Source organism: Octodon degus, unplaced genomic scaffold, assembly GCF_000260255.1.
Source record: "Octodon degus isolate 3935 unplaced genomic scaffold, OctDeg1.0 scaffold00091, whole genome shotgun sequence".
NCBI classification, from domain to species: Eukaryota; Metazoa; Chordata; class Mammalia; order Rodentia; family Octodontidae; genus Octodon; species Octodon degus.
In genome coordinates, this window is record NW_004524667.1 from 9,289,189 (window position 1) to 9,312,197 (window position 23,009).

At 35.7% G+C, this 23,009-nt stretch overlaps 1 protein-coding gene and 1 pseudogene across 2 annotated transcripts in view; both read left to right on the plus strand.

Moving 5' to 3' along the window:
* The window catches only part of Kcnb2 (potassium voltage-gated channel subfamily B member 2), a 534,338-nt gene that overhangs the window by 365,790 nt on the left and 145,539 nt on the right, over nucleotides 1-23,009 (plus strand). The window lies entirely within an intron of this gene.
* On the plus strand, nucleotides 13,961-14,074 carry LOC111818439 (annotated as a pseudogene).

The following is a 23,009-nucleotide window of genomic DNA, read 5'->3' on the forward strand; positions in this document are numbered from 1 at the left end:
ATTATATTTTAAAAATAGGATAAAGAATTCTATGCTTCTCATGTTTGCACATAAATCCAAAAATCTCACCATATACATCCTTGAAGTAGACTTAACTTTTAAAGGTTTATAACTTTTTAACATCTCTCTTTTTCTCAAAATTTTTCTACATATTCTTGCTGACTTGTTTTTATATGAAATTTAAAATAATATAGTCTAGTTTATTAAAAACTTACCAGTATTTTATTAGAATTGTATTAATTCCTTAAGTTCCTTTAGGGACAATTAACTGTGGCCACATATTCTGACCCCAAAATATGACATGTCTTTTTATTTGTTCAGGTCTTACATTGTGTTCTTCAGAAGTGTCTTAAAATTAAGGAAGTTTCCACATTTCTCATTATGTTTTGGAGATACTGTCCTCAAAGAAGTCTCCCAGCTCCCCACTATAACTTTTAACTTTCTCAACTGTAATATCACAAGAATACTGTTTTATTTCCCATGTAATTTTGTTTGGAGCTAACATTAAGACATAGGTGGATGGATGCATGAATGATGGATGGATAAATGGATGGACAGATGGAGATATTTTTATTATTTCAATGAATAGCTATCAATTCTTTGGGATTTTTATTAAAAATAATATTAACTGAATTTACACAACTAGTGGATCAATGTATATGATTCTAAACTTTTCTCTGTGTCTGTAAATATGTCATATTAATTGATAGCCTAGTGTCTATCCCCTTTGTATTTGTGGGATAACCCTTACTCAGTTCTGAAATGCATTACTCCAATGGGTGGCTAGATTCTGGTTGTTACATTATTTATGATTATTATTATGATTAATGTATTGGTTGTTGCAGCATCTGACTACACAGCTCAGACTTGTGGTGATCCTCCTACTTTTAGCCTCCCCAGCACTAGAATTACAGGTGTGTACCACTACACCCAGACTTTGGCCAGCTCAGCCCACCCTGAGGACAGAGTGGGTGCAGCATGTAGTGTTGGAAATCCAATCACAGTCCCTGTGTTTGCCTAAGCTTGCCTAAGCAGGGGCTTTAGTCCACTGAGCTATCTCACCAGCCCCTGGTTGTTACTATTTTATAAAGAATTTTACATTGATATTCATGAGTTATATAGGTCTATACTTTTCTTTATCGTGCAGTTCTTTTCAGATTTTTGTCAATGATAGATATGTAAGAAATTTGGGGACTTTCCTTATTCCTCTTGTCTCAGAGTAATACATTATATAGGAACTTTATCTCCTTAAAGATAAATTAAAATTCCCAAAAGGCTTTATTGGTTATCTACCCTGTCAAACACTATGCTAGATCATTGAAGACACAGAGATAAATAAAAAACAGTCCCTGATTTCAGGGAACTCATGGTCTAATGAAAGGTCTAAACATATCAACAACTTGCTACATAATGGGGCCACAGGTTTTTACAGTGAAATTCTTAGAAAAGGCTACAAGATTGCCAAGAATGATTTCATAAAGAAAATAATGAATTATGCTCAACTGACAGTGTCATTTCTTACAAGAAAGAAGCAGAAAGCCAAAAAGTGAGGCTTCTGAAGCCCTGTCCCCTAAGTCTGCTTCCAGGTGCTGAAGCTCCTTTAATAGGAGATGAAAGATTTCTTTTTTTACATTAGAAAGACTCTAAGGTTTAAAATTCAGCTGCCCTTAGGTGATGTAAAACTCCCACTTAAATTTACATCTTAAAGTAATGATTTATGGACATCTGCTTCTAAAGATAATTTTCATACAGAAAAAGAAAGAATCCAGACTGTAAGGTCCCTAGGTTTATGAAAATAGAGGCCAATGCAGAGGGCCCAAACAGGAAATAAAGGACTGGTAAGGGCAAATCTTATCAAATTTATTTATCTATCTGCATCTAGTGAAGATGCACTAAGTAAGTGAATACATTGGTTCATCTCTTGCAAGACTCTCTTTTATTATAAATTTTATTGGACAATTGCTTACATACATAAAAGTATGAAAACACAACAATTGGATAGCTTAATTAATTTTCACAAATGAAGCACATTCATCTATCTGTGCTCCATCCTTAACCTCCCCTCAGAGGGTACCCTCTTGTCTTCCTTCACTTGAACAGTTTTGCCTGCTTTTGAACTTTATGTAAATGAAGCCACCCAAGGGCATACTTCTTTTGTATCTGCTCTCTTCTATTCAGCATGTTTGTACCATCATTGTGTTGGTACATGCCATTCAGTTCCTGTTGCTGTATGATTTTCTATTGTACAAGTACATCACTATTTATTCACTCTAATACTGAAGAGCATTTAGGTGGTTTCTAGTATAGAGTTACTATGAATTCTTGTGCCACTATAAGTGTTCTTCTCCATGACTTTTCACTCTCCTTCCTATAGGGCATATTACCTAGGAGTGGAATGGCTAATGGGATTGCATAGGTGCACTAAGCAGATATTCAAATTTACCTCCCTCCAGAAATACAAGAACTATTTCCTCTGTCTTCATCCATACTCCTTAACTCATCCATATCACTTTAGCTATTCTGTATGAGCCACAAATGAATATTAGTTTTAATTTTTAGTAAATGTTTGGTTCATTTTGAATAAAGGACTCATTTACAAAACACTAAAATTCAAAGGAATAGGCAATTCTTAAGTTTCCAAAGGTCTCATCCATTCAAGGTGTAAAATCACCCTAGTAAAGACAATTTTCATTTAGAATGATAGCAATATCCTAACATCAACAGGACTGAATATTCTAGACTTAATTTTTTCCTATTCTAATTTTGATGCTTTATTTGGCTGTAGTGCTAGTAGATAACATTTTCACGTGTGTGGAATAATAATTGTCCCACATAAATATTACAATGTAATGAGCTAAAGATAATTATAGAGAACACAGTGAGCTAAGCTATAGTAATTACTAGAAAAGTCAAAGTCAGCCAGAAGGTCAATAATTAGTAAAGAGAAAGCAAAACAAAGGAAACTTTGATTGAGGTTGAATGATTCTTTGTAAACTTAAAAGTCATAAAGAAGGAATTTCAAAAATGTGCTTTTTAAATGGTACAATGTACTCTCCAATAGATCATGGTCTCTAACAAAAAAAATCAAAAAGTGATAGCTTTACTTATTAAAATATATTCTGAACACATTCTGTTTTAAATCTAAGAGCTGAGGAGATAGCTCAGCAGCATAAGCATCTGCCTGGCAAGTACAAGGTCCTGAGTTTGATTCCTGATACAAAAACAAAAACAAAACACAAAACTAAGGAAGAAAGGAAATGGAAATGGAAAAGGCAAAGACAGAGAAGTTGAAACATTCTCAAGTGCTTTCTGGCAACCTTCTTACTTTCCTGAGATGAATAGATTCTGGATGTTTTAATTTTTTACAGCAAACTCTACCTATAGGTTCTAAAAGGGGAAAGAGTTGCTTTATTCCTTCCTATTAACAAATGCATAAGGACAAATTTTAAATACAATATCATAAAATGTGTTATCTTTTTAGTAGCCTTTATCAGTGTCACAACTGGCTTTTCATCCTTTTATCCAATAAAATATAGGCCCTTTGACTATTGGTCACTGTTCTGTTTTTATTGTCTAACATAGTACCTGTACTGCTCATGCAGGTGTTTGTTACATAAATGAATAAATAAATGAATCTAGAGTGACTGTAGGTTAACATTTTTCTTTGCCTTTGATTTACCAATTCTCAGGGGTTTTTTGTTTTTGGTTTTTTTTTTTTTTATTTTTTGTTTGTTTGGGTTTTTTGTTGCTGTTGTTGTTGTTTTTCAGTCAAAAGGCAAAGTGTTATGATCTGGTCCCATTTTATCAAATTTTTTATCCAAGAGGAAAATTTCTATACAGTGAGAGAGGGAGAATGAGAAGGCCAAGATACTCTTGATGAAGGTTGGAGGAGCACAAAATCCACCAGGAAACCCCAGAATTGAAACCCTAATATGAAAATTTGTAAATAAGAGTGTAGAGAAACATGACCAAATATGAACAACTTTAAATACAATTATGGCAAATTAACTTTGAAAAGTGAAAGAAGAGGGAAAACAACTCAGATTAAGGATTTTGTCATGAATTCACTTGAAATTATACTACTTTAAGTAGGACAAATTCTAAGGTATCATTTATTTATTTATTTATTTATTTTTTCTTTATTAATTTTTTTGGTACCGGGAATCAAACTCACAACCTTGCACTTTCCAGGCAGCACTGTGCCACTCAGCTATATTGCCAGCCCTCTAAAATATTTTATAAAGAGGAAGACATTTGAAATCAGCCATGTTCAAAACCAAGAAGCTGGAGGGGGCCTGCCCATTAGCTCAGGTTTTTAAGTGCCTGCTGAAACAGAGCAGTCAGGCTCAGGGATGCTGTGGTTCTATTCCCCTCACCCTCAAGCCAAACCAGACCTGCCCTGAAGGCATCCTGAGTGGCCAAAAAAAAAGTCCTTCTGCCATTTTGGGGTTGGGGAGATGGCTTAGTAGAATAAGCACTTCCCTGGCAAGTGCAAGGGCCTGGGTTCAATCCCCAGTTACACCAAAAAAAAAAAAAAGAAGAAGAAGAAGAAGCTGGAGAAATATGGATCTTACCAAAATGGAATTAGATTTCCTTAAGCAAGGAAGATTGAACAGATTTCTACAAAATGCAATGAATAGTAATGCTTGTCACTATGAGAAATTAGTGACAATAAGCTTTTTGAATTGAACTAGATCCCTGAACCCGGGTCCTTTGCAAACGGCACAGCTGCCAATGCACCAGCCAGGTTTTATTTTAACAACATTTACAACTTCCCTTTCAGTTGAAGCAAGGCTGAGGGACCATCTGAACAGATAATGAAATAACTGTGAAAGTTCAGAGCATGCTGAACAAAACAAAATATGTTTTGCCTGCTTTACGCAAACTAAACATATTGTCAAGGTTTTGAAGCAGTTAGTCCAAAATATGCACAAAATACAGCAATTTCTCAAGTAGCCTGGTAGTAAATGAATTAAATGGAAATGTGTCTGTGAAACAGCTTCATCAGACCATATAGATGCACTGAATATTTTGATATTTTTACAGCATGAATTCATGAATAATACCTTTTCCCTAAGGTGTCCTTCTCAACAAGCTCACCCTAAAACCATAACTCTTGCCCCCTATTGGTCCTTCCATTAGGAATTCTAGGAAGATTATGATGAAACCTCTGTTAAAAAATAAATGAAATTTGTTGCTTATTTCTTTCCATGTTATAAAGAAACCAGGTCAGCGATGGGCCTCCACCACTGTTATTTCCATGATCTGACTCACCCAGGGCCTCCAGCTGTGGAATTTCCAAAGCCAAACTGTAGAAACAGTCTTTGAGGGTGTGCACAGAGAACATGCAAGCTTCTTTGTATGCCTGTGGAGGGCTTTTCTATCCCCATACACTGCTGCAGTGAAGAGATCAATGAATTCTGGAAATATACAAAGCTAGATAATTCTGAAACCCAACTTTCATACATCCTGATAGGTTAGGTCCCGGAAAAGGACACAGCCTGTAGAAAAATATTGTTCCAAAAGAAAAGAAAACCATTGTCCTTGGAGAAAACTTTAAAGGGTTTTGAATGAATCAAAGAGTTTCTGCTTATGACATCTTCTCAATGGTTTTATTTCTGAAGGAGGAAATTATGATTCATAAGGCAAAACCTTGTTAGCGCTGTGGCAAGCTGTGCTTTAAAAAGCCCTGCCCTCTCATTGCCTAATGCGTTCTCTCCCCAGCAGCTCTATGTAGAGCCTTGTTTTATGGCCTACTCTGCCTGCCATCTAATGGGGATTCTTGGCCAGGGACATAGCTCAGAGGCATGAGCACCTGCCTGGTAAACACAAGGTCCTAAGTTTGATCACCAAAACTGTGAAATAATTAATTAATTAATTAATTAGTAACTGCTGTAAATTTAGAAAACCAGAATACCTTGAAATTCCTGATCAAAGGCATTCCATTTTCTCAAAATGGTATATTTGTTTTATGTACATTCTAAATTTGAATTGTTTCTAAATTTGAATTTACTTTATAAAGTAAAATAAGTAAATAACTTGTAATAAACTATGCGCAGTAAAGTGATTTTTTTTTTTCAGTAAAGTGATTTTAAGCCAGGACATACTGGCACACATCTGTTATCCCAGTTACGTGGGTGACTGAGGCAAAAGGATCACATGTTCACAGCCAGCCTGGGCAACTTCATGTGACCCTGTCTCAAAATTTAAAATAATAATAACAATAATAATAAATACTAAAAGAGAGTGAGAATGCAGCACTGCTGTAGAGAGCCTGCTGCATGAGGTGCTGGGTTTAGTCCTGAATACCACCAGAAATACTTTTTTTGTCTGCCATCAAACAGAAAATGTGAGCTGGGAAGGAAGGGTTAGCCAACAATGTTGTTGTACAACTAAGAGTGTATAATAGGAAGAATTTGACTCTTCATATCTTCATATCTAGGCTTACCCAATAGTGTCAAGGACACATAGTTGGATGCCTTCAGATTTCATTCTTAATATGTCTACCCATTTCTAACTCAAAATAGAAAAAAGAAAAAGAAACAGCCATTCTATTTGTGGACAAGGAGAATTTATTATCCTCCAGCAACAACAAAATTATTTTGAAAAAATGTGATAGTCTACCATCCTGTTATGTAACAAAAATATTATATAACCTATTTGGTAATGTCATTTTTTTCTGGTACTCAACTTCCTAAATTCATATTCAATATTTCTACTAAGATACATCCAAATTTAATATTATTTGTACCTGAGGAGAACTTTTGACTTGGAGTAATTACACAATAGACGTAAAATAAAGCCAGTGTAATCCTAGTTCCAATGTGAACCTGTTCTATGATGACCCTGAGAATTTCACTGTTTTTTGCTAAGCCTCCACTGCAAAATGCACAGTCATCCCTCCTTCACACAGCACTAATTCAAGAACTAAGCAATATGAACTAACACAGTGCCATGCCAAGGGGGTGGGAAAATCTTTTAGGTAAAAATGAGGTAAGTCTTAAAATTAGTTGATATTAAATTAAGATATTTTGCAATGGCATTTTAGAAACTATCCGCCTTTACTTTATTAATCATATGCTAATTTTTGGGTTCTGCATTTCCTTTTAGTAGCCTAAAATAAAATTCTTCCTCTACCCTCCTGATTTCCCTTCTTTTTACACCTACAGGGTGCAAGATACACTGCATTCAGTGACTTCTTTCTCGCTCCACAAAGCTGATTCATCACCAGGTCTTTTCAGTCCTTTCATCCACAGCTCCTTGCCTTTCTACTGCACCTCCAGTTTAGAGAGCTCTCCTGACCTCACCCTGGGGACCATTCTTTTTTGTTCTCAGGTCCATCCTTTGCAGCATAGTGAGAGAGTAACACCCAAGACTGAGATAGAACCAGCCCTCCGATAATTAGGCTAGGAAGAAAGACAAGTATGTTCAGAGACAAAGCCAAAACAATATACAATCGATCTTCCAAGGTCACACCACAATCACAAAATACCTGAACTTTCTGTGTGAAATAATTACTGTCTTCTTAGCAATGACTTCCTCAGCTTTGCCTTGTTCCTCTGCTTCCGGGGGTGGGACAGAGGAGGGAGGAAGTGGGGGTGGGGGAGAAAAACTTGTCTTGTTCCTCTGCTTTCTGAGATTTTTAAGGACTTGATTACCCTCACTTTAGGGCAGCAATATGACCCAAGCTAATCCCCATTTCTCCTGAACCCACCTTGACAACAATTCCAATCCAAAGCTGATCCCCACTGCCCACAGCATCACAGAATTATGTATTAAACCAAAGCCAAGCCTTACAAAAGCCCTCTTCTCAAGACACTCTGAATCTCTATTAAAGCTAATCAAGTTATCTTATCATTGTGGGGCTACAGATGTGGTCCTAATTGTTTCTACTGGATGGGATAATAATATCAATAGGACTAATAAAGCCATATAAATAATACTATAACTTCCTTAAGGATGCTGAGAATAGAGTGAGCTCAGTAATCCCTTAGCATGTACAAGAGTTTGGTTCCAGATCCCCTGAAGTACCAAACTTGCAGTTTTTCAAGTTCCTCATATAAAATAGACTAACATTTGCACATAACTTACATGTATCTTCCCATACCATTTAAATCATCTCCAAAGGGCTGTTCAAATAGCTCAGCTGATTAAAGCACCTAAAAGCAGGCATGGGGCCAGGGGTTTGATCCCTGGTCCTGCAGTGCTGGGCCTGCCCCCGGGGCATGCTGAGAGGGTAATTGAGACTGGGCATGGTTGGCGTGCACCTGTAATCCCAGCTCTTGTGAGGCTGTAAACAGGCAGATCACTATGAGTCCAATCTAGTAGTGAGACCCTGCACACCCTGTAGACCCTTCCCTAAAATACAAAAAATAAAATAAAATAAAAAATCATCTCCAGATTGCTTATGACACTTAATCCAATGAAATTCTATGTAAATATGTGATGTTGGTTAGGTAATGATGACATAGCAGAGGTCTAAATGTGTTTAGTATACATGCAATCACTACCAGCCTAAATCCATCAGACACAAAAGAGACTTGAGGTACACAGTGCTTAACAACAAGAACTGGAGAAGGATGAGGGTCTGTGAGGTGGAGCAAGCTACAGAAGGGTATACATTTCTTCATTCAGGTGGCCTCAGTACAATCCTTAGAAAGCAATAGTCAAGTTATGCTTTGGGAAAATTTCTGGAATTTTCAGTCTTCAGGTGACTGACTATATAGATGCAAGAATTTGTAGATACATGCTATAATCCCAGCATCAGGATGGGGACCAGGAAGATTTTGGTGAGTTTAGGGCCAGCTTGGGCTACAAGGCCTGCTCAAGGCCAACCTGAACTGCATAGCAAGACTCTGTCTCCAAAAAGCTGAGAAAAGAAAAAGAAGTGTTTGTGGATAGAATATCATGTCTATCTTGTACTATGAATAACCACTGTGAAGACAACAATTTGCAAGGTATTAATTATTGAAACTGTCCTACTAATAAGTTTTGAAACTGTCTCATTGCTAGTTGTTTCTCAATAAAATTAATCAAAAAAAGAAGAATTTGTGAATACAGATGAGCAACTATAAAACTTTAGAGTGACAAGGTCACAAATGGTGTTTCATGGCTAGTATTGACTTTTATGTTACTGTTATCTCTGTCATGATCATTATCATTGTTCACACCCTTATTCTTGTTGTCTATCATCAGTCTGATCCCTTGCCAAGTCACCGTATTGGGGCTTTATACTGTTCACATTTAGTTATTCCTATATTCAGATTTTTCATTGTTCTTTTCTTTTTGCTATCAAAACCACAGAAGAGACTAGAATAGCAAAGAATTCTGGATTAAAAGAGCAAAGCAGGAAGCCTCACATTCTCAGACTGTAAGTTACATTATAAAATTACTGTGATAAAAACAGCATCATACCAGAAAAAAAAAAAAACACTCAGACCCAAGGATCAATGTAACAAAATAGAGGGTGCATGAATAATTCAAAGCACATTTTATCTTTGGCAGAGGGGCCTAAAGCATACACTAGAGGAAAGATACCTCTTTAATAAATGGTGGTGGGAAAACTGCTATGCATATTAGAAGAGTGAATCTAAACTCCTATCTTCTATCGTCTGTACTTTCTACTCTCTTCCATTGATCCTTAAGTCTATCATGTTGTTTTCTTTTCTTTTGGTTTGCTTTGCCTTGCTTTTATGCCAGTACATTGCTGTTATTATCACAATAGCTTTGTAGTATAATTTCAAGTCAGGGATTGTGATAAGCCATACCTTGACTTTGTTGCCTAGAATTGCTTTTGCTATTCTAGGTCTCCTTTGATTCTGAATGAATTTTAGGAATATGTTCTCTAATTCTATGAAGTATGCTATTGGTATTTTGATTGGCATTTCATTGAATATGTACGGTAATTTTAGAAGCATGGCCATTTTCTCTGTGTTGTTTCTTACTACCCAAGTGGCAGGGATATTGTTCTGTTTTCTGATATCCTCTTCCATCTCCTTTTTCAAAATCCTCTAGTTGTCAGTATAAAGTTCTTTTACTTTCTTTGATAGATTGAGTCCTAGGCATTTTTTGATGCTATTTGAAAAATTAACACCTTTCCTCTAATTTCTTTCTCGGTGAATTTGTTATAAGTGTATAGGAATGTCATTGACTTTTGAACACTGACTTTGTAGTCAGGTAGTCCAGATATCTTACTTAATTTGGTTATTATATCTAGTTGTTCTTTGGTGGATTTGGGGGCATCGTCTATGTAGAGTATCATATTATCCACAAATAATGATAATGTAACTTTCTCCTTTCCTATCTTTATTCCTTTTATTTCTTTCTCTTGTCTAATTTCTCTATCTAATGTTTCCAGAACTGTATTGAACAAGATTGATAAGCCAAGCATGACAGTGAATACATGTGATCGCAGCACTTGGAAGACTGAGGCAGGAAGATTACCATGGGCTCAAGGCCAGACTGGGCAACACTGTAAGACCCTATCTCAAAGAAAAAAAGAAGAGTGGAGATTGCGAACGTCCTTGTTTTGTTCCTAATTTTAGAGTGAAAGTTTTCAGTTTCTGTCCATTTAGTATGATTTTTACTGTTGATTTTTCATAGATGGCTTCTATCAGATTGACATAAAGACTATTCTAGTTTTCTGTGGTTTTTTATCATGAATAAGTATTGGACTTTGTCAAATGATTTTTCTGCATCTACTGAGATGATCATATGGTCTTTGTCCTAACCTCCGTTAACATGACATATTCCATCTATTCATTTGTATATGTTAAATCATCCCTGCATCCCTGGGATGGAGCCTACAAGATCATGGTGTATAGTTTTCTTGATGATATGCAGCATTGTTTGCCAGGACCTCATTGAGGATTTTTGCATCTCTGTTTATTAGGAAAATTGTTCAGTAGTCCTCTTTTTGGTTGAATCCTTCTCTGGTTTTTGGTATCAGAGTAATGCTTACTTCCAGGAATGAATTTGACAGTATTATTTTCCTTTCAGTTTCATTAAGGAGTTGAAAAGAAGTGTGGTTTCATTAAGGAGTTGAAGTGCATTAGGTCACTGTAAATTTCTTATAGAATTCAGCAGTTCCTGGACTTTTCTTTGTTGGGAGATTTGTTAATTAAAAAATCTTTAATTTCATTGATACTGGGTTATTTTGAATTTTTTATCTATCTTCATTCAGCTTTGATAATTTGAATGTATCAAGGAATCTATCCATTTCTTCTGTATTTTCCATCTTATTAGAATATAGGATCTGTGAAGCCTGAGAAAATGTTTTTCTCTACATGTTACTCTCCTTAGGCACACTCTACATCAACAATCACTTTCCGCTTTGGCCTCATGATCTCCTTGATCAGAAAATTTGGGACACTACTGAGTTACATGATGTTACAGTACAGGTTCTCATTTGTCTGGAGTCTTAATTGACCTTGGAAGGCTAGGGCCAAAATGTTGGCTTTCCTTGTGGCACTCCTTTTTCTCTAATTTTGGTCTGCAAACTTAGGTTGTTAACCCTCCAGAAGAGAAGCTTATTGTTATTACCATACAACCTAGGCTGTTAAGCTTAACCTCACTATCCGTCTGAATATCAAACATCTTAGGCATAACATGGAACAGGTATTTTTCATCAAGTATTGATATGTTAAACTGTAAGTACCTACAGAATATGATGAAAAAAATTTTTTAATTAAAATATATTTTTAAAATAAGAATAAACAATTATATATGTTTACACATAAGTTTAGAAATCTAACCATATACAGCACTGTAGCAAGACAATCCTGCAACACTCCTTTTCCTGTCTCCTACCTTCATTCACCACCCCTTTCCTTTTTAAACAAACATCTACCTGAGAGACAGCAACCAGCATGTCTTGACAAGCAGCACGAACAGAGAGCAAATTGGTCAAGCAATGGCCATGACTCATCCACATGGCTAACACTGACAAAGGATCTACAATCTGAGGTACAGGGTCTCAGGATAAATCCTGAGGGGATTTGACTGACCTTATCAGATCTAAAAGGTACAATTCTTGTTACATAGGTCTTGCTTTATCTTGGTCTTAACCATCCAGCAGAAAAGTACAAAAAAGGAAGTATACAGCTCAACATAACAGCATGGCTTTACTTCTTATATTTTGTTTTTATACTTTCTGACATTGCCAGTCAAGTGGAAGACCCAATACTATTATGGGCTACTAGATTCTTTTAGAATATTTTGCTGAGTTTACACACCCATAATATTCAGATAACGGAACTTAACAAAAAAAGGGGATACAGATGAATGTCCATTTTGTATCTGTACTCAAAGTGGTTAGAATAGATATATAGTTACATTCTCTTAATGAAGAGGATGATTTGTTCTAATGGTATTTGTAAATAGGATATCATGTCCGCATCTTGTACAGCAATTAACCACTAGGAAGAATATATGCAATGTGTTAATTATTGAAACTGTCCTAGCGATTCGATTTGAAACTGTCTCATTGCTATTTGTTTATCAATAAAATTGTGGGAAAAAATAAAAAATAAATAAAACAATAAAACAATAAAAAAAGAAGAGATGCCGGAGGAGGGGGAGAAATAAAAATAAAAATACTTTTCCACAAAAAAAAGCATAAGAAATAAAGCCATTTTGTTATGTTGAGCTGTGGGGGACTCAGGTCAACAACTTCTGACATTGCCAGTCATGCAGAAGACCGAATATTATTATGGACTATCGGACTATTCTGGAATATTTTGCTGAGTTCACACACCTATAATATTTAAATGACGGAACTAAACAGAAAAAGGGGATACAGATGAATGTGTATTCAAAATGGTTAGGATAGATAAACAACTGCATTCTCTTAATTCAATGAATGGAGAGATTTGTTCAAATAGTGTTTGTAAATAGGATATCATGTCTGCATCTTGTACATCATATAGCCAGTAGGAAGACAGTATACAATGTGTTAATTATTGAAACTGACCTACTAATTTGATTTGAAACTGTCTCATTGCTATTTGTTTCTCAATAAAATTATGGAAACAAAAAAAAGAGGGTGGTAGAAAGCACAGCTAGAGCAGAGAACAAGGGCTGGAGTCCAGCAATTTCAGAGATGACTTTTGAGTTCTGCACAGTCCTATGGTAACCCACTACAACTACTGGACTATATTGGATTATTTTGCTGAATTCATGCTCCTACAATATTTAAATGGCAATGAAATACCCATATTTAACAAAACTAAATGGAAAAGGGGGATATAAATGAAGGACCATTTTGTATCTGTATATATAAAATAGTTAGGATAGATATACAGCTACTTTCTCTTAATTCAATGAGAAGTAAGATTTGTACTAATAGTGTTTGGACAGGATATCATGTCTCCATCTTGTACTATGAATAACTACTACGAAGACAACAATATGCAATGTATTAATTATTATAACTGTCCTACTATCCTGTTTTGAAACTGTCTCATTACTATTTGTTTCTCAATAAAATTAATAAAAATAAAATAAAATAAGAATATAGGATCTAGAAGCAAGTCTTCACAACCTTGTAAATTTCTGCAGGATCTGTTATGATATTAGGAATTTTCATTCCTAATTGCATGTATTTGAATCTGGTTTTTTTTCCTCTTTTTAAAAGGTTGGCTAAGAGTTGGTTAATTTTATTTAACCTTTCAAACAACAAATTCTTCAATTCATTGGTTCTTTCTATTGTTATCTTAGTCTCCATTGCATTAATTTCTGCTCTGATCTGTACCGTTTTCTCCATCCTGTGAACTTTGGTACCAACTTGCTTTGCTTTTTCTAGAAGCTTGTGGTTAAAAACTAGGTTTTTCATCTTGGCTATTTTTATTATATGTTTCTTTTTTAAAGAAAATGAAGAGAAATTAAAAAAATAGAAACAAGGCAAAATTTTAACAAGCAAAATACTAGGTATTCAACAATGGTTTTTATATTGTGTATTGTGATCGCTTCTCAGCCTTTTTGCTTAGATCAGGTGTAATATCTGTTCTTATCAGTTTAATATATTGTGTATTGTTGCCTTCAAATTAGTTGTTTAGATAACCAGGTATTAGCATACAAAATTGGTCACAAAAATATTTTAAAAATTAGAGAGAAAGAAGCAAATTAAATCATTAAACTATCCTTTAAATAAAGCAGCAAAAATCAGTAGAATAATTATCCAAGCTATCCTGTATAGATACCTATATATTTGTTTTTTCCTGCTTTTTTACATTTTTCTTTCCCTCATCCCAGTTGTTCCTTCCCTTTGAGCAGTTTCTTTCTCTTTCACAATATCTACCATACCTTTTAGATTTTATTCAATCTTTAAGGTTCTGGACAGGGAAAAAATACAATGTTTACCCACCTAGGTCTGATTTATTTCATTTATGAGTATGATTTCTACTTGCATCCATTTACCTATGAAAGCCTTGAGTTTATCTTTCTTTATAGCTGAGTAATGCTCCATTGATAAACATACCACATTTTTTAATCCATTCCTCAGTTGATGGGCTTTTGCTTTGTTTCTAAGGTTTAGCTATGACAAATTGCATTGCTATAAACATGGGTGCACATATATCACTGTGATATGATGTTTTCAGTTCTTGCGGAAAAAACACCTAGAGGAGGAATAGCTGGGTTGAGCTCTACCTTCACGCTGATTTTCACAGTGGTTGTACAAGTCTACACTCCCACCAACGGTGGAAATGGGTTCCTTTTTCCCCACAACCCCTCTAACATTTGTTATTGATTGACTGCTTGATGATAGCCATTCTTTCTGGGGAGAGCTGGAATCTCAGTATTTTAATTTTCATTTCCATAGATATTCACTGCCATAAATTTCCTTTATGGGACTGCTTTTATTGCATCACATAAATTCTGATATGCTATTGGCATTATTTAATTATAGGAACATTCTAATTTCTTCTTTAATTTCATCTGTGGTACATTGGTTATTCAAGAGGATGTTATTTAGTTTCCATGTGTTTATAAAATTCTTACGGTTTCTTTTGCATTGATGTGCAATTTCTGTGTACTATGGTCTGATAATATCCATAGAATAATTTCACCCTTCTACATTTACTTAAGCGTGTTCTACATGTTAGTATGTAGTCTGTTTTGGTTGATGTCCCACGTGCACCTGAGAAATTGTGCATTCTGCTCTCATAAAGTGGAATACTCTGTAGACATTTACAAGACTCATTTTTCAAATTTTTTGGGGGGTTGCATTTTAAGGAAGGATCTATAGGTGTTCAGGGTCTCACTACTAGATCAGACTCGTAGTGATCCACCTGTTTATAGCCTTCCAAGAGCTCGGATTACAGGCACTTGCCACCACACCCAGTCTCCTTTTTTTTCTCTTTTTTTCTTTTGTATTTTAGGGAAGGGTCTACAGGGTGTTCAGGGTCTTACTACTAGATCAGACTCATAGTGATCCACCCATTTTTCAAATTTTTGGTTCAGTTTTCATCTCATTGTTGGTATTTTGCCTAGGTGATCTGTTTATCTGTGACAGTGGGACATTGAGGTCCCCTATTACAAATATATTAGTGCTCATTTGATTTTTCATGTCTGTCAATATTTGTTTTATATAGGTAGATACAAAGGTATTTTGTGCATATATATTATTGTTATCTCTTCCTCTTAGATTATTACATTTACAAGGATGTAGTGACCTTCTTTCTACTTTTAAACACTCTTGACTTGAAATTCACTTTGTCAGCAAGTAGAATAGAACCTCTTCTTTTTCTGGGTACCTGTGGCAAAGAGTATTGTTTTCAATCCTTTGATTTTGACTTTCAGTATATGAGTTTCTTTTTGCATTAAGCATGTTTCTTGTATGCAGCATATTGTTGGATCTTGCTCCTTGGTCCATTTTGCCAGTCTGTTGATTTTGACTGGTGACTTAAGACATTAATGTTGATAGTTATTATTGATAGGTATTGAATTGTTTTTATCATGCTATTTTCCTACTGTTGGTTCTCTTTTTTCCCCCACTGTGTAATTACTTGTCTTGCCTGGTAGACTCTGTCTTGGAGTTCATGGAGTAGTAGTCCTTGTTATTCCCATCCAGAATGTCCTTCAGAACATTTTGGAGTGCTTGTTTGGAGGTCATGAATTCTTCAGTTGTTCTTTGTGTGGAAGTATCTTTTTTCCCCATCAGTTTTGAAAGATAGTTTTGCCTCATACATCAATCTGGGTTGTAGTTATTTTCTTTTAGGGTTTGAAATACTTCACTCCAAGCTCTCCTTGATGGTTTGTGCTGAGGAGTTGCTGTATTCTGATGGACTTCCCCTATAAATGGTTTGTTTCTTTGTCTCTCACAGCCTTTACTATTCTGTTTTTATATTGAATTCCTGGAATCATGACTATTATATATCTTTGTGTGGATTGTTTTATCATGACTAACTGGAGTTCTATATGTCTCATTTAACTATATATCAAACTATTTTTCCATGCTTGCAAAGTTTTCTGCCATTTCTTCTGTGAACCGGTTTGCTATGTCATTTGTGCTATTTCTTGCTTTTTTATTGACTCTGATCAATTGTATATTACTTTGCATCATCTAGTGGCTGTTGGATTGATTTTTGATAGCCTCTTGATATTTTTTTAAAACATCTTTCCTTTCATGATCAGGAAATGCAATCTTGTCTTCTATATCTGATGTCCTGTCTTCATATTGGATTATTATTCTGGACATACATTCACTGGAATTTTCAATCTCCTGAATGTCTATTTTAATCTGTTTCATATATTTCTTTCCCTCTTGAGTATTTATGCTTTTCATAATTTTTCTAATCATTTTTCCTCTATTTTTTATCTGTATCTGCTCTAGAGTCACTAAACATGTCTTTTGTTATGGCCACCATCTTTGTAGTTATCTGAGAAATTATTTCTTATCTGATTTTTTCTACAGCCTCATTCAACTGCTTTGTAACATCCACTGTTACCAGTTCGGAGTCCAGATGGTAGTTTCAAATTCTTCCTCCTCATTGCTCCATGGGTTTGTCTTTGATGAACTGGAAGTCTGAGACTGAATCTTGCTTAAGAATATTTTAATTTTTTTTTAGTTTGATTTCTGTGTTGGTGCTTGTAAATTATTTGTGGCAAGTTGCTTTATTCATAGTCTTTAGAATCTCTAGGAAATGACTACTTCCCAGAGATGTCTTCATAGTATAGCTGGATTTTTGGCTTTGAGTCTGTTGTAAGATCCTGCCTCTTTAATTTTTTAGAGTTGAAAGTTGCTGCCTAGAACCTGATTCTTTGGCACTGGCATATAGTTATGCATATAACTCATAAGTCAATCTTAATCATGGTACACTAGGAAGAACAACTGCTTAGAACAGTTATGTCACCTGGGCTCAGATAGTACAAATAGCAATAACAGTAGCATCAAGTATATCCTAGAGAATGACAACTGTGGTAACTATTGATTTACTATCTTTAACTGTATGAATATATTTGTGGTTATATAATAAAACCTAAAACAAACCAGAAAATTATATACAATAAATATGCCCTCAACAAAACAATTTTATGCTCAGGGGAGATTTTTAAAAGAGTTAGGGGGAACATAGAAACAGAAGAAAAGGAAGAGGTTAAAAGCAAGGGGAGAGAACAAAAGGAGATCACACAAACTTTGAGAAACTCATGAAAAAGACAGGAGGGAAGAGAGAAGGAACAATAAAAAACAGAAGAGAACAATAACAAAAATTGGAAACAATTTTCATTCATATAAAAGAACAACCAATCAAGAAAAGAAAAAACCAAAGAAAAAGTAAGCAGGGAAAGGAAAAAAAGATTTAAAAAAAAATTTTGTAATGCCCTCAAGGTGTGTCTCTGCTGTCACTGATAGAAATACAGGGCATCCAGAGCCTGATGTTAATTGAGCTCGTTTTCTTGATCTTCTCCCAACTTGAACTCGATGTTATTTGCCCTGACCTCATAGGCAGTTTTATTCCTTTTATGGGCTTCTAGCTAATCTTGAATCTCATACATCTTTTATCGCAAATAATTCTGTTAAAAATTCATGATGTCTTCTAACTACATTCACTAACCAATTGCTTGTTTACTTAAATAGTATAATTATTTCAGGGCCTCCTTTCCAATTAATTTGCACAATGGGTTTGTCTATACATCTGTGACTTTCAGGGTAGCCTTTTAGAACATGTTAAAGTGAGATTTTAATTGCCCGGTTCAAATCAAATGCTTGATTTGGACATGGTTTCATTTTTCTATCTGTCTCTAAGATGTGGAATTTTATATAGATGCACTTGCATGTGTCTGACCTATAGTTTTTGTTTTCATCTGTAACAGTTCTTGTCCTTTCATTCTTTCACTACTTTGTGAAGTAAACATCATAGTGAATCCTGGGGTTGTTTCTATTGTAATTATGCTCGCCTCAATCAACTACTTTCTTATGTTATCTATATTTAAATTACCCTATTTTTCATCCTGTCTGTCAAAATCATTTTATAAAAATCTTTCTTTTCACCTGTTTTCACCTGATTTTCTCAGATACAATCATCCATTTTCCTTAAATTTACTGGTCTTTCTTATTTGTTTTCAACATTATCTCTTTCCTCTGAGACTCTTTTGCTACAAAGTTATAGCCAAATATCTCTTTTGCTTTCTTCTACTCCTTTTTCTCTTTCTTCTCATTTTTATTTTTATTTTATTCTTCTTTTATGGCAGGGATTGAACTGTTAGCTTTCATACTGCAGTATCCTCAACCATTGATTTTTATTTTTTATTTTGTGACAGAATCTCACTAAATAATTAAGTTGCCCATACTAGGCCTGAACTTGGAGTCCTCTTTAAGTGCTGGGATTATAGGCATGCATGATGATATGTAGCCCATATTTCCATTCTTATTCATCTTTTCCATATAAGTCAAATACATTTTTTCTAGTTTCCTTGAAAAGAACTATAATCTACTAAGATTTTATGATGGTATTTCTTAACACACACTAGCATTTTTTATAGATTTAAATACACAACACAGGAATTAAGATGAGATTATATTTTCTCCCTTACCTTTTATTTCTTAAGAGGAAACATTACTTGATGGACAAAACAGAGAGTAGGGACCTTAGCCTGTTGAAGCTTGCTTTTTATTCTTGATTCATGACTACTCTTTTCTGTAAACATGATCAGCAGGTGCCAAATATCATAGGTCTGGTCCCTGTGCATCCAAGAGTGTGTTAAAAGGATCTATAAAGACTTTCTACTTATATTTTGAGTTATTAAATAAACACAAAACTTGTTAACATGTTTAATTCTTAACTTGCTATTGCTCTTACCTCTATTCAAACACTTTATTAAACAAGGCCTATATGGGAGCACTGTAGGGAAGAGAGCACTAAATTCAAGTATAAAGATCTGAATTTCAGTCCCATCTGTAATCCTTTAGAGTTAAGTGACTTTGGGTAGATAGCCCTTAGCTGCTAAAAACCCATTTCAACTATAGAGGGAAGTAATCACAAGTAATGAAGTTATAACTCAGGAGTTTTACAAAATGTAAAATGTAATCATTTGACTTTGTTTCAGAAGCTGGAGCTAATGATAATTTTCTAATAGATTTATTCTATGTAAGTTTTTATTTCACATTAAAATAATTGTTTAGTGAAAATATACACATGTATCTAGCCTCATATATTGAGTCCAGACTGTAAAATTATAAAAGTTAGAGACCAATGAAGTATAGTAACATACAATTTTCCATCTATGAACAATCCAGATAAAATGAAAAGGGATTTTTTTTTTGCTTGTTCAATTTCCTTATGGAAATAAAACATGGGAGGAAGAAGAAGGGAAAGGAAGGAAGGGAAACAAAGAGAATGAAAAGGGAAGAATGAGAACAAGGGGAGGAAAAGAAGGCTAGCAAGAATAAAAGATAGGAAGTCTGCAAGTCTTCCCTTCCTTGGTTGCTCCCTAGTGCACCCATCCTCAATACTTGCAGGCAGTTACCACACTCAGTGGTGTCTACCACCCCAGTATGTCTTACGCTCATCCTCGGGCTCCACCTTTATCCTCACTACTGCAGCCAGCATCTCCTTCTGAGCTACCTCCACCTCCTGCTAGCCAGTGTCACTGGGCCATTTTCATTCCACTTAAACCTATTTGCTAATCTGATCATGTCATCATCCTGCTTCAGATCTCAGGTGACTTCTCATGGCATTTTAAAGAGCCTTTCTACAGGGATTAGCTGTGTATTTCTAGGCTGCTGTCCTCTCATTATTCAAAAAGACTAATACATTTGCCTCTAGGGCACTTGCCATATTCCCTCTTGTTTTCTGGTAAAATGTGTGTTTGCTTATATTCCTCTTCTGGTGTTCCTGGGTGGAGGAGACCAGTGCCACACACATGGCAAGTGCTTGGTGCCTCTTGACTGAGGGACATGACAACTGAGTCATGAAGACAGGACACAGATGTAAAGGGTGGGAAGAATTTTGGGGTGGAACTCAGGCACAGTGTGCTGAGGGCCATATGCCGAAGGAGTGAGATGTTCTTACTTCCATGAAAATAAATAAGCACAATCAGCATCTCTTACCTCCCTTCTCTCCACCTCTGCTGCTCTATTCCAAAGAGCATGATTTGTCATTCAATTTAGTCTTTCTGCTTGGCTCTCACCTCTTACATGTTTCAATCTCTAACAGCAGCTACAACTACTTTTTTAAGTGACTACAAATCATATTATATCTCTCCCTTGATTAAAACTCTCTAATGATTTTCTACCAAATTTAGGGGAAAATAATCCTAATTTAAGACAGGATCCTCTAGATCCAGACACCTTTCTAGTTCTCTGAATTCTGACTCTTCTGTAGCTAGAATTCTCTATGCAGGGATCTTCTCAAGGCCTAGCACATGTCAGTCATTGGATCTCCACTTAAGTGCCACCACTTCATTTCCCTAATGACCTAAAAACTATTCTTCATGACAGCTGTATTGTAAAAAGGTTTTTGGATTCTTAATGAGTATATGTGTGCATGGCCTATCTCCCCTGTGGTCCTCCACCAAGCCCTCACTTTTGCCACCTTGCTAAGAGTAAGACACTTGTCGCCAGGGCTTACCACTGCTCTCCCAGAATCCAGCCTTCTTTGGCCTATAAGGAACAGGAAGGATATATTTGTTGAATTAATAAGCATTCCATCATCTCCTAAGAAAGTCATTTTGAAAATCCTTCATTGCTAGAGCCAGCCAGCAAGATAGCTCAGTGGACTAAGTACCTGCTTAGGCAAGCACAAGGACCAGGGTTCAATCCCCAGTACAACAGGCCACATCAGCCCCACCCCTGGGTGTGCTGAGCTCTAAGTCCAGGCATGATGGTACATGCCTGTGCTCTGGGGAGGCTGAAAATAGGAGGATCACTATGAGTCCAATCTGCATAGTAAGACCCTGTACCAAATACATTAAAAATTAATTAATTAAAAAGCAAATCCTTCATCTCTGCTTTTGTGAGGGGGCCTGCCCAATTAGCTCATCTGTTTAAGTGATTGCTTAAACAAAGCAGTCAGGCTCAGGATGCTGTGGTTCGGTCCCAGATCCTCAAGCCTAGCCAAACCTGCCCTGAAGGCATCCTGAGCCAGTCCAAAAAAAAAAAAAAAAAAAAAAGAAATCCTTCTGCTTTTGTGAACATGCTCTCCACCTTGTATAAGATCTCTGTCTCCTAAGACCCTTTTCAATACCATATGTTTGCTCACCATTTCTAACCCAGTAGATACCAAAAAGAGAAATCCATCATGAGTCATGCTGTGCAATTTCCAATACCTGGGGAACAGGTCACAGTGGCAGTGGCAGGGCTCTGCAGTTGCTTACCTGTTGCCATGGTAAATCCTTCATGAAGCAAATTCAGCCCAAAAAAGTGGGTTCTCCTGCATCTGGAGTCTCTGCACAGATGCCTTCTTCCAACTGGGCCTAGCCCAGGGTGTTGCTCAGGGCAGACCCTCCACTAATCTTGCTATGAATAAAACTGAACTGGGCTTTGATACCTGTAATACTTCCAAGCTCCTCATCAAAGGTTAGTTTTCAGGATCTCAGACAGAAAACTTACGATGTTTTCTTATGGGAAACTAAACTCTAATAAGGCAAACACTTGTACTTTTGTTTACCCAAAATAAAAATTATAACTAAAATGTATTAAGCACTTACTTTCATTGTATCATGTAAACCAAAGAACCAAGTAGGTGTCAGATATCCCAATTAACTCCTTTTAAAACTTCTTATGTACTTATTGGCCATTTGTGTATCTTTTTTTGGAGAACTGTATATCCAAATTCTTTAGGGGCAGCCAAATAGCTCAGTGGATTAAAGTGCCTACAAGCAGGTGCAGGGGCCAGAGGTTCAATCCCTGGGCCTGCTATGCCCAACCTGCCCCTAGGGCACGCTGAGATTGAGCATGGTGGCGCCCCTGTAATCCCAGCTCTTGGGAGGCTGTAAACAGGTGGATCACTATGAGTCCAATCTGGTAGTGAGACCCTGAATACCCTGTAGACCCTTCCCTAAAATATATTTTAAAAATTATTTTCTGATTTTTAATTGGGTTTTGTGTGTTGTTATTCTAGATATAAATTCTTTGTAGAATTTATAATTTTCACTTACTTTTTCCCATTTGTGTGTTGTCTTTTCACGCTGTTTGTAGTGTTTTAGATGTCATATGCAAGAAATTAGTCTCAAATCCAGCATCACAAAAGCTTTCTACTATGTTTTCTTCTAAGAGTCTTATAGTCCTAACTTTTATGTCTTGATCCATTTGAGCTCATTTCTGTATATGTGTACAAAATATTCTAGTTGTGTTTTAAAGTCTTGATATACATCCTAAAATAATAGCTTTTCTTTGAAGATCTCATATGCATTTTTCTTTTACACCTACTTTTGTATCCATTACCTATCATTTAAGTATCTCAAACAGGGAGAATGTAATTCTAACATTAGTATGATAGGAATACAAGAAATGAGAATAATGAAAATCAACTCTTCCCCACCTGGTTCTCACAGAGCACAAACCCTTCTAG